This window comes from Musca domestica, unplaced genomic scaffold, assembly GCF_030504385.1.
Source record: "Musca domestica strain aabys unplaced genomic scaffold, Musca_domestica.polishedcontigs.V.1.1 174, whole genome shotgun sequence".
Taxonomy (NCBI): domain Eukaryota; kingdom Metazoa; phylum Arthropoda; class Insecta; order Diptera; family Muscidae; genus Musca; species Musca domestica.
In genome coordinates, this window is record NW_026712233.1 from 118434 (window position 1) to 131752 (window position 13319).

Here is a 13319-nt window from a genome sequence, read left to right on the forward strand (position 1 = left end):
CTAGTTATACTTATACAAAATCTTGATGCTTTATGGGGGATGTATAAAAAAATCTCATTTTTAAGATAAGTCCCATTTTTAAGACAAATCACTAACTTTTCTTGCATATTTGGAAAACATTACCTTTTTAGGGGAGGTAGCAGAAGGGGCAGGCCTATAATAAGTCCATTATTTGCCCTAGATCTGTGTGAAGTTAAAGTTCCCCATCGGTGTTTTTTTTTTTTTTTTTGAGATTTATATTTTCTTCTGGTTTTTCGTTTGGCTTGAGGTCTGAATTAAAAAAAAGACGAATTTGTTTTATATATATTAATTTATTTGTCCGATATTTCGACTATCTTCGATAGTCATCATCAGGGATTTGAATTGGATTTTAACTCTTCTGTTTTTAAGTTCTCTGATGCAGCTTTTCCATCCTTTCCTTTTTACTCGAATTTTCCAACAGAAGGAGAGGGGCCTACTTTGTAAGTTTTCTCATCTGGTTTAAAGCTGCTACAGGTATTAAGATGTGAAAACTTTGAATGAAACGGATACCTTTCTGATACCTCTAAATATTTTAATTTGATTTTGAAAGTTCTCAAAAATGCATCTCGCACAAAAAGCTAGGGAACATCTGACTACGTTTTAAATTGAAATATCGCAATATTGTTATCACACCTGCGTTAGGTGGGTAAAATGCCAGACCACTTCTTCTGGTATAAAAACCGAGGGGAGTACCCATTTTCAGGGGCTTCAAACGACCCATTAATTTTTTCATGTAAAATTTACAATAAATAGATGAAAAGTAACAATTTTGGAGAGGACCGTTCCCCAACTACAAATTTTAATACTAATAACTTCTAGTGTAAAAGGGGAATCGCTAGATATGTTAAAAAAAAAATATTTTCAACATAGTCAGACCTATCATATTTTGTTTTTTATAACTTTTTAAAATAACTCCAAACACAAATAGCTGAGATAACTGTGGAGGATTGGTAGTTCCGTTCGAAACCATGGTCCACCCTATCTTCTTTATTGGTAAACATAGATATTTGCTATCCACTAATAATAAGTAAACGTTTTGTTTATTAAAACAACCGCAATGGGATTAAGAGTGAATACTATAACACTACAAAATAACTACAGAAATTAAGAAAGCTTTTGAGATAATATAGGTCTATACTTATCCGTCAATATAAAACATACGGGATCTATAATGTTGGAAGATATATCAAAAACGTATGTCTAGCATTAGCTTTGCTAGCAAGGAGTTGTTCTATATAGTCCATTTTCGATACCAACATTCCGAGGCATAGTACTATTTGTTTGTCAAAATCCAACGCTGCACATAAAATATAATGAATTCTCCCGAGATTCCAACAAATAGACACATGCGCAAACGATATTGACGTCCATTTTAAAGTGGACTGAATAAAAAAAAAAAAACTTTTCAAATATGTTGCTAAAATTGTTGGCTCTTTTTATACCCTCAACCATATGGCTACAGAGGGTATATATCATTTGATACGGCCAAAACGTGCCTAGTCGAAATAACGGTTTTAGACCCTAGGTCTCTTTGGACCAAATCCGTTTCAGAACATTTGGAGTCGATCTAGCGATGTCCGTCCGTCCGTCTGTCTGTCTGGCTGGCTGGTGCACACGATAACTCTCGAAGGGAGTATCCTATTTGGTCAAATTGGCTACATCGTAATATTTTTGTCAAACTTAGATCGAGTTCGGAGATGGGCAATATCGGTCCACTCCTTCTGATACCTCCCCCCCAAAAGGTCGATATTTTCAAAAAATATATTTTTTGAACAGAAAGAGAAAGCATAATCCGATTTTGCTCCAACTTTGCAAATCCTAATATTTGCGTCAGTACTAGGTGTGGAAATGGACAATATCGGTCCACTCCATCAAGTACCTCCCCCACAAATGGTCAAAATTTTGAATAATTACAACTCTCATAAAATGTGATGTAAGAGTCCGATTGTCTTCAAATTTCACATATCCCGATATATATATTAGCCCAAGGTCTGGTGTTAAGATGTACAATATCGGTCCACTCCTTCTGGTACCTCCTCCACAAAAGGTCGAAATTTTCAAAAAATATATTTTTTGCACAGAAAGAGAAAGGATAATCCGAATTTGCTCCAACTTTGTAAATCCCAATATTTGCGTCAGTGCTAGGTCAGGTGTGGAAATGGACAATATCGGTCCACTCCTTCAAGTACCTCCTCCAGAAATGGTCAAAATTTTGAATAATTACAATCTCATTAAATGTGATGTAAAAGTCCGATTGTCTTCAAATTTCACATATCCTAATATTTGTATTAACACATGGTCTGGTGTGAAGGGGGAATACATCGGTCCTCTCTTTCTGCTACCTCTCCCACAAAATATTGAAATTTTGAGTACCCATGAAGCTCATAAAACGCCAAATTAACATCCGATTCCATTTAGACTTGGCACATCTGTCGAAATATTTATATCATATTTTTGGGTCCGATAGGAAATGGGCAATATTGGCTCATTCCTTCGGGATCTGCTCCATAGAGGGTCAAACGTTTGAATAATCTTAACACTAGTCAAAATATATTTAAATAATCGAACATAGGCTGAGGGTATATATCTGGCGGCAATACTGACTGATACTTTTTAACCTGTTTATTAGGAAAAGTGCAAATTGTGCGTTCATATATTATTTTTTTTTAAATTTGTTTATTTACAGTCAAATAAAACATAATTGTTTATAACTCTGAAGATGTTAATTATTATTGGACTTTTTTTATTAACTACATTATTTCCAAATAACGATATTGAGTAGAATACACTCGGCTAACTTTTGTATGATATTCTTTTATGTAAGGTATCACTTCGCCGGTCATGACGTATTTTCTTTGTTTCAAGTCTTGTTTAGCTCTTACTTCTTTTATAGTCCGCCATCCATTGCTGTTAAAAATAATGCATTTATGTTCTTTTTGGAGCATTCTGCCAATGTGGGTCGTCGTGCACCACCAGTTACACATTTGTTGACACTGCGTTGAAAAACAGTTGTTGCTGTTGTTATTTTGTTTTTAATCTGACACCCTTTAGTGCTGTCATAGTTGGCCATGATTAAACGGTTAACACTGCATAAAAACATATGGACCAATACCACTTCATATAAATGGAGTGTGAGTATGTGTGCGTGTGGGAGAGTACGTGTGTATGTGGGAGAGTACGTGTGTGTCTTTTCGTTTATTGCTCTGGTACTTGTTGGTCCTTGGCCATGAGTAATTGTTATCATCGGTACTTATAACTTTAATATATATCTATCAGTTTATATGTTATGTTGTAATCGTGTTTTATGACAATTCTTTATGTCATATTAAACAGAAAAAGCTGTTGTGTGATTTAGTGCCAGTGATTTGTTTTAAGACCATTACAAAGTGTTGAACAATAAAGTATTCAGTGGGTGATGGGAAAATCAAGGGAGGGATGTTTTCGGGTTGTTCTGGGTGGAGTGGGAAGTCATATATTTTAAGGGATAAATTAATAAAGTTAATTAAAGCTTTACTGTAACTGCCGAGGGATAAAAGATAAAAAGAAAAAAATATGGGACCAGAAGGTGTTCTTATAGAAGACCAGGAGACTCTCCCATATGACCTCTAAAGGTTTCCTTATTATAAGTCCCGTAAGTCTTCCCAAAGAAATCCAACAGGTCTTTACATAGAAGATCTGATGGTTTTTCAGAAAAGGGAAGGTCCTCCACATAAGATCAACAGTTCTCTGCAGAGAAGAACGCAAGATTTTCCCGTCGAACAGCATAAGGTCTTATCATGGAAGACCAGAAGGTCTTCTCGTGAAGACAAGAAGACCAGAAGTCCTTTTCGCAGAAGACCAGAAGGTCTTCTCGTAGAATACCAAAGGGTCTTCTCGTCGAAGACCAAAGGGTCTTCTCGTCGAAGACCAGAGGGCCTTCTTGTAGAAGAGCAGAAGGTCTTCTCATAGAAGAGCAGAAGGCCTTCTCATAGAAGAGCAGAAGGTCTTGTCATAGAAGAGCAGAAGGTCTTCTCATAGAAGAGCAGAAGGTCTTCTCATAGAAGAGCAGAAGGTCTTCTCATAGAAGAGCAGAAGGTCTTCTCATAGAAGAGCAGAAGGTCTTCTCATAGAAGAGCAGAAGGTCATAGAAGAGCAGAAGGTCTTCTCATAGAAGAGCAGAAGGTCATAGAAGAGCAGAAGGTCATAGAAGAGCAGAAGGTCTTCTCATAGAGGACCCAAAAGGTCTTCTCTTAGAGGACCCAAAAGGTCTTCTCATAGAGGACCCAAAAGGTCTTCTCAAAGAGGACCTAAAAGGTCTTCTCATAGAGGACCCAAAAGGTCTTCTCATAGAGGACCCAAAAGGTCTTCTCATAGAGGACCCAAAAGGTCTTCTCATGGAATATCAAAAGGTTATCTCATGGGATACCCGAAAGTCTTCTCATGGAAGACCCGAAGGTCTTCTCATAGAAGATCCGAAGGTCTTCCTCTCGTAGAAGACCCAAATGTGTTCTTTTCATAGAAGACGAAAATGTCTTTTCATAGAAGACCCGAAGGTCTTCCTCTCATAGAAGACCTGGAGGACGTGAAAGTCTTCTCATTGAAGACCAGAATGTCTTCTCATAGAAGACCAGAAGGTCTTCTTATAGAAAATCAGAAGGTCTTCTCATGGAAGACCAGCAGGTCTTTTTCTCATAGAAGACCAAAATGTCTTCCTCTCATAGAAGACCAGAAGACCCAAAAAAAGGTCTTCTCGTAGTAGTCCCGAAGGTCTCTAGAAAGTCCCGAAGATCTTCTCATTGAAGAACCAAGGGCCTTCTCATTAAGACAAAGAAATTTCTCATTCAAGGCCAACAGGTCTTCTTATCGAAAACCATAGGTTTTTTTGGGCTGGACAGTTGAATAAATAGGCCTTCTCATATGAGACCAGACGAGATGATCCTGTAGGAGAGCAGAAGGTCAGAACGGCATCTTTTAAAAAGACCAGAATTTCTTTATTTTGAGAATAGAATCTGTTTCCTTATAGAAGACATATGTCAGGCCTAATTTTGGAAGTTTCTCCTTTCTAGGCGAAAATCTTCCCTTACAAAAATACACAAAAACAGTTAAATCACATCAAAGTTCTTCCCTCCTAAATAAAGAGTCAAATAAATGGTTTCACACGATATTATGCCATTTTTATTAGCATATATATGTCACATAACTATTTCCGTTTCCTCCCCCATACGAATCCTTTGGCTCCTTTGCACCCAGCACTACTTGAGGACACCATTAAAGCTAATTTAGTACAGCCATTGGTTATATTTCCCTCTTAAAGATTTATAATGGCTGCTAGCAACATGTGTTGCTTTAACGGAAAATATTATCTACGGCGTCCTTGGAAACAAAAAGGAGGCGGCAGTGTTATTGTATTGGTTGGCATTGTTTGCTTTGCCTGGTTTCTTTTGGCATAAATCGAGATTTTAATGTACACACTCACACGATCTCTCATGCGGACGCGTTCAACAAAAAGTGTCAAATAACACATTAACAATAAACAAGGATTGTTTTACAACAACATCATGTGGAATGCGAGGACGAGGGCTGCAAGCCACACGGCGACAACTTATGAGTGAACACTTCATAGCAGGGTTGCGGGAGAGGGCTCAAACATAATGGACTAAAGTGTGAAAAAGTTACTTGAGCGAAAATATGCTGCTTGACCCTGTGTGGTACCCACATTTAAGTGACATCAAAGCGTATAAGTTGACACTTATCGATAATGTCTAGAAACAGCTGTTGTCAGCGTGGCAACCGTTACTTTTGATGTCAGGTTTGCCGAGCACAGCTCCCCGTTTTTTTTTTTTTTTTGATTTTTTCAAAAAGCAAAACAAATATGAAAGCCAAAAAGTAAGCAATCATTGAACATAGGGTTGGGGGGTTAAGACAAAATAAAAAAAGAAAACAACAGCCTTGAAGCTAATTCTAAGAAAGAAGTTTTAATGACAACGAAGACGATGGAGATGGCTACAATATGTTGTTTGTGGCTTTTGTTCCATCGTCAAATGCTTTTGGCGGCACTTGGCTTGAAAGGAAATTATCGCCTTATATGAATGGCATGTCGTTCAAATGCCATCGACTATATAAAGGAAAAAGCAGCAACAACAATAAATGACATCAAATGAAACATCAACAACATCCTTACCAAATGACAACATACTCCTCCCCCTCACCCACACACACATGATGTCAGATGCTTTTGAGGGGGAAATCTCTTTATGTGATTACTTCAACTATTGTTCCATTTCGACTTGCCTCATATAGAAGATCGTTTTTCTTTCCTTTTTTCTTCAGGAAGTGCGTTAACAAAATGTCACTTCCTACTGACCATTTGAGGATGTGAATCTGATTGTAGGACTGCTGCAAGTGTAAATTAGATTTTATGGTAATGACACTATTACGTTTTTATTTACTGCTATCGTCGGTTGTCCGAAGGGGCATAACCGACCATAAACGCAACTATTGAAAATAGTTAAATGGGACAGTGGTCTAAAACTTCTTAAGCTCAACTTTTACACATTATTCTTATCACCACGGTTTAGGGTGTTAGCAAAGTTCATCGGTTGAAGTCCGAACTTTAGGGGTCCCATCTTTTGATACCCCCTTTCTCAATTTTACAACATCAAATATTGTTTCTAAGAAAAAAAACTTACTAAAAAATGTTAAATGCAAAATATTGGAAAGCACTGTTATTTGAGCAAACGACGCGTAAACTTATTAAGGCATAGAGAAATTTGTAATGATAACTGTGTCTGAAATTGTCAAATTATTGATTTAATTGATTTACAGATATGTATATGGAGGTTATAATGAACGTAAACCTATATACAAATGCTCTGTAACAGAATATACAGCGCGAGATGAAAAAACTGAAACCAACTGCTGTAATTTTTAAGCCACTAGTCCGACAGCTGTTAAAATTATTCCAGTGACAGCTCATTATATTGTATACAAGCGTTCAAAAGCATTTTGGTGAGAATTTTTGAGAAAAAAAGTTATTCGTGATGAAATTCAAGCGTCATAGTGTGATTTGGCTGGAAAACCACAAGTGGCTATTGTTAGAGCACTTTCGAATTTAAATGTGAAGAAATCTTTTGTGTCTCGTATCATCGCTCGTTACCGTGATACTGAAGCGTAGCCCGACGTCAAGCGTCAGTGGATGGAAGAAAACAGCAACATCAGCAGAAATGGTTCGAAAATTAAAGAAGAGACTTGATCGAAACCCGCGTCGCACTGGCCGAAAAATGGATCGTGAGATAAACATATCGCAATATTCCAATTGGTAAATATTGAAATTCCAAAATGTGCAAGAACTTACACCGCAATTAAAAAGAAAATAGACTCAAAGGAGCTAAAGAGTTGCTTAGCTTCGCCGAAACTGGTGAACTTCCGAATTTGGTTTTCTCCGTCTCCGATGAGAAAACATTCGTTGTCCAGAAAATTTGTAAACAAACAAAATGATCGTGTTCACTTGCCAAAGAGGTCAGTTGAAAATGTGCACCTTCGGTTGGCCACCAGAAATCAAGCGCCGGCCATGGTGATGGTGTGGGCTGCCCGAACAGCCGATGGTCGCTCTCCGCTCGTGTTAATCGAGCGTGGCGTCAGAATAAATACCGAATATTATCGCGAACATATTCTGTATTAAAGCCTTGGGCTCGCAAACATTTTGTCCGCATACCTTGGACATTTCAACAGGACTCAGCACCATCACACTCAGCACGCGCCACCGAAGAATGGTTACAAAATAAGGTTCCTCGTTTCATTTTCAGCGCACAATGGCCACCAAAATCTCCGGATACCAATCCGTTGGACTATTGTGTCTGGAATATTTTGGAAAGCAAGGTTGGCACTAAAAAATACCAAAGTGTCGATCACCTCTAGTAAGCGATTCGCCGGGAATGGGCCAAAATTCCGCAGAGCAACATTCTGGCAGCGTGAGAGGGTTTCACTGGCCGTTTGAAGGCCATAATTCGTGCCATTGGTGACCAATTCGAACAAATCTAAACTTATTCTAATATTTGATGTTATTTCCGACATTTTTTTTGCTTTTATTCAATAACGTAAAACAAAAAAAAAAAAAATTAAAAATATATATCGGTCTCACAAGATCTAGAGTTGGCAGAAATATTGCAATGCCCGAAATTTGAAGGTAATCGGACTCTTATTTTACATTTTACAAGAATTATCATTATTCAGACCCTTTTTGGCTAAATGTAGAAGAAGTAGGTTTTTCTCACGTCAACTAGCATTCTGTGACTAGGATTTCTGTGAATGTTTTGAACTTTTGTGAGGGAGGTACCAGAACGAATAGACCAATATTGCCAATCTCCGAGCTCGATCTAAAGTTCATAATAATGTATCAATGTACCATTGGACGAAATCGGATACTCATTTCTAGAGTTATCGTGCGCACCAGCCAGACGGATGGATAGACACATACCGCTAGATTGCTTCGAAATCTCTTGAATCTGATTTTGTCCAAAGAGACCTAGGGTCTAAATCCATTATTAAAGAGGCACATCTTCCGCTGGGAAAAAATTAATTTTTAACCCATTCTGTCCAATCAATTTTTTCCACATATTACTTCGATAATAATAGATGTAAATAAAATTGGTACCGTGTGATACCGCCGCAGAAAATGGATCGAAAATTCCTACAAAATTAAATAAATGCCAAGTATAGTGAATGGAAATAACATATTTTACGTGATTACTTTGGTATAATAACCATTGTAAAACTCAAGGGCAGAGTCGAAAGTGATAAGAAAGTTGACCAGTCATACTCAGAAGTTTGTGTGGAACCAGTGGCTATGATTTCGATCTTCATTTTTTTTTTTTGCGAAATAAAATATACACATTTGAGTAGATATGCTAAATTTTTTTTCCATCAAAATCTGAATGAGATCTCCTTTTTATCCACTGTTCTAACTAATCTCAAAATTTCTCTTTCATTGTTGGCCGTTTTTTGAAACGACCACCTACTTGAGTCTTACAACATAATTGCGAAAGACATAAAAATTTGTTGCTTTGTTAGTTGTGTGTTTATACGATTTTTAAGATTGGCATACCGATGCTTAGCTTTCATCGCACACACACTTACACATCCTACAAAACCTAAAAAATAATACTCATACATACATATAAACCAATAAATGCTTATGGATATTATTTATGTTTACGGCATACAAACAATTTTGGTGTGTGTATATCACATTTTTGCCGAGTTAGAAAAAAGAAGAAATCGAAAACTAAAAAAGGTTTTTCTTTACGGCCGTAAAATTAAGTTTATGGAATTCTTTGTGTGCAAGGCACAAACCAAAAAGTTAAATATTGTGTTGAAATCTTAGATAAGGGTCGATTAGGAAACCATGTAAATAAATTGTGTTAACAAAACATTGGGGAATTGTTTGTTAAATATAAAATGTATATCAGATCCCCGTGGCGTATGAGTTATGTGTATGGGGAATGATTTCAACACTCATACGCCAATGAGCTCCAAGGCGAAGTCAATGTTAACAATACTAAGAGATGAGGCAACGAGCCCAGTGGAAAATAAATATTAGACTACTTTGGTCTTCCATAAAAGACTAAATAATTTAAGTTCTATTGAGTCGCCACTATTTTAAATCCAAAGAGTATCTCATTTCCATTAAACTGAACATCTGGAAATTAACTATTCTTTTTCATGTTTTACACATTAACTTTAGTTGAAATTATGGTTCTACAAAAATTGAATTTCAACTAAAAATTTAATTTAGCATCTACATCCATACACCACATCACCATATCTGCTGTTACTAACACCATTAAGTTTTTCCCTTTACTTCCCCATTTTTTTATTTCATATTCGTTTCCTATTTTTGTTACTAGCATTTTCCCTCGTATTTCCCACGGGTGTATTGTGTTTTATTTAATTTGTATCACCTTTACCTTTGGCGCATTTTATTTGATTAGCCCGTCGAACAAATTGAATTACTGCTGTTCGAGGAGCGGAACAATGCAATCTACAGCGGCGTTCTAGGTTATCTCAACAACGTTGCGAACATTGGAAGAGTAAACGAACGGAAGAGAGAAAAAAAAAACACAGAACAGAGAAGTATCACGTGTATTGAAAAACAAAACGCCGAATCTATAGATGAAACATTGAGGTTAACGTTGGTGTGAACACTACCACTACAACTCGTCTGGCTAGAACAACTGGAGTTTTTTTTTGTGTTTTTTGCTTTTTCGTTGAACAAATGGTCAAGGGACCAAATGTCAGAGTTCTTGAAATACTCGCCAAAGATACAATCAATTGTAGTTTGTACATTATTGGTGGGGAAACATTTGCTTGCTAGCACCAGGTCATGATAGCAGTAATTGATCGTAACAAAAACTGCATGTTGAGATGGTAATATTTCCGAATATGGGTGGATGGTAGTTGAACTGAACAAAAATGGCAGAGTTATTTTGGTGGCGGTTATTATATTTAAATTTCATTACTTATTTTAGTTTAAGGGAAGTTGATTTTTATAAGTTGTGTTATAGGTGTACAGTGTTAAATTTCGTTTTAGCCAAAAAGTGTAAAAAGGAGAAATTTTCTATTTTCACAATTTTCACTACAAATATCAGAATATACTATTTATCCAGGTTTAAAGGTTTATAAGAAAATTACATTGGAAATTGTACACACATAATAAGTGAAAATTATGAGTTTATAGTTCTTACTGCTACTTTAACACGCTTTCATTCAGTCAAAAATCATTAAGTGATTTCACGCTTAAGTCAAAATTTCCCATAGTTCTTCTTTAGCTCTAAGACAATGCAATAGGGTAATATTTATAAATTTGGAAATGTAAAACGTGTGGTACAGGCAGATTTAAAAATTAGATGTGGTTAGCAGCAATTATTTAACTAAAATATTTTTAGACGCAATTTTTGCTTTTGAGCGAAAAATTCTTTTCTTGAGAAAAATTCTTTAAAAAATCCAAAATTATTAGCCTTGAGATCCTTAAGAAAAAAATCTTTAAAAATCAAAAATTATTAGCCTTGAGATCCTTGAGAAAAAATTCTTTAAAAATCCACATTTATTGGCCTTGAGATCCTTGAGAAACAATTCTTTAAAAAATCCACATTTATTGGCCTTGAGATCCTTGAGAAAAAATTCTTTAAAAAATCCACATTTATTGGCCTTGAGATCCTTGAGAAAAAATTCATTAAAGATCAAAGTTTATTGGCCTTGAGATCCTTGGGAGAAAAAATTCTTTAAAATTCCAAGTTAATTGGCCTTGAGATCCTTGGGAGAAAAATTCTTTAAAAATCCACATTTATTGGCCTTGAGATCCTTGAGAAAAAATTCATTAAAGATCAAAGTTTATTGGCCTTGAGATCCTTGGGAGAAAAAATTCTTTAAAATTCCAAGTTAATTGGCCTTGAGATCCTTGGGAGAAAAATTCTTTAAAAATCCACGTTTATTGGCCTTGAGATCCTTAGGCGAAAATTTTATTATAAGTCCTCTTTTTTTGGCCTTGAGATCCTTGAGAAAAAATTCTTTAAAAATCCTCTTTTTTTGGCCTTGACATCCTTGAGAAAAAATTCTTTAAAAATCCACGTTATTGGCCTTGAGATCCTTGAGAAAAAATTCTTTAAAAATCCTCTTTTTTTGGCCTTGACATCCTTGAGAAAAAATTCTTTAAAAGTCCACGTTTATTGGCCTTGAGATCCTTGAGAAAAAATTCTTTAAAAGTCCACGTTTATTGGCCTTGAGATCCTTGAGAAAAAAATTATTTAAAAATCCACGTTTATTGGCCTTGAGATCCTTGAGAAAAAAATTCTTTAAAAATCCACGTTTATTGGCCTTGAGATCCTTGAGAAAAAATTCTTTAAAAGTCCACGTTTATTGGCCTTGAGATCCTTGAGAAAAAAATTCTTTAAAAATCCACGTTTATTGGCCTTGAGATCCTTGAGAAAAAAATTCTTTAAAAATCCACGTTTATTGGCCTTGAGATCCTTGAGAAAAAAATTCTTTAAAAATCCACGTTTATTGGCCTTGAGATCCTTGAGAAAAAAAATTCTTTAAAAATCCACGTTTATTGGCCTTAAGATCCTTGAGAAAAAATTCTTTAAAAATCCACGTTTATTGGCCTTGAGATCCTTGAGAAAAAATTCTTTAAAAATCCACGTTTATTGGCCTTAAGATCCTTGAGAAAAAATTCTTTAAAAATCCACGTTTATTGGTCTTGAGATCCTTGAGAAAAGATTCTTTAAAAATCCACGTTTATTGGCCTTAAGATCCTTGAGAAAAAATTCTTTAAAAATCCACGTTTATTGACCTTGAGATCCTTGAGAAAAAATTCTTTAAAATTCCACGTTTATTGGCCTTGAGATCCTTGAGAAAAAATTCTTTAAAAATCCACGTTTATTGGCCTTGAGATCCTTGAGAAAAAATTCTTTAAAAATCCACGTTTATTGGCCTTGAGATCCTTGAGAAAAAATTCTTTAAAAATCCACGTTTATTGGCCTTGAGATCCTTGAGAAAAAAATTCTTTAAAAATCCACGTTTATTGGCCTTGAGATCCTTGAGAAAAAAATTCTTTACAAATCCACGTTTATTGGCCTTGAGAACCTTGAGAAAAAATTCTTTAAAAATCCACGTTTATTGGCCTTGAGATCCTTGAGAAAAAAATTCTTTACAAATCCACGTTTATTGGCCTTGAGAACCTTGAGAAAAAATTCTTTAAAAATCCACGTTTATTGGCCTTGAGATCATTGAGAAAAAAATTCTTTAAAAATCCACGTTTATTGGTCTTGAGAACCTTGAGAAAGAAATTCTTTAAAAATTCACGTTTATTGGCCTTGAGATCCTTGAGAAAGAAATTCTTTAAAAATTCACGTTTATTGGCCTTGAGATCCTTGAGAAAAAAATTCTTTAAAAATCCACGTTTATTTGCCTTGAGATCCTTGAGAAAAAAATTCTTTAAAAATCCACGTTTATTGGCCTTGAGATCCTTGAGAAAAAAATTCTTTAAAAATCCATGTTTGTTGGCCTTGAGATCCTTGAGAAAAAAATTCTTTAAAAATCCACGTATATTTGCCTTGAGATCCTCGAGAAAAAATTCTTTAAAAATCCACGTTTATTGGCCTTGAGATCCTTGAGAAAAAAATTCTTTAAAAATCCACGTTTATTGGCCTTGAGATCCTTGAGAAAAAAATTCTTTAAAAATCCATGTTTGTTGGCCTTGAGATCCTTGAGAAAAAAATTCTTTAAAAATCCACGTTTATTGGCCTTGAGATCCTTGAGAAAAA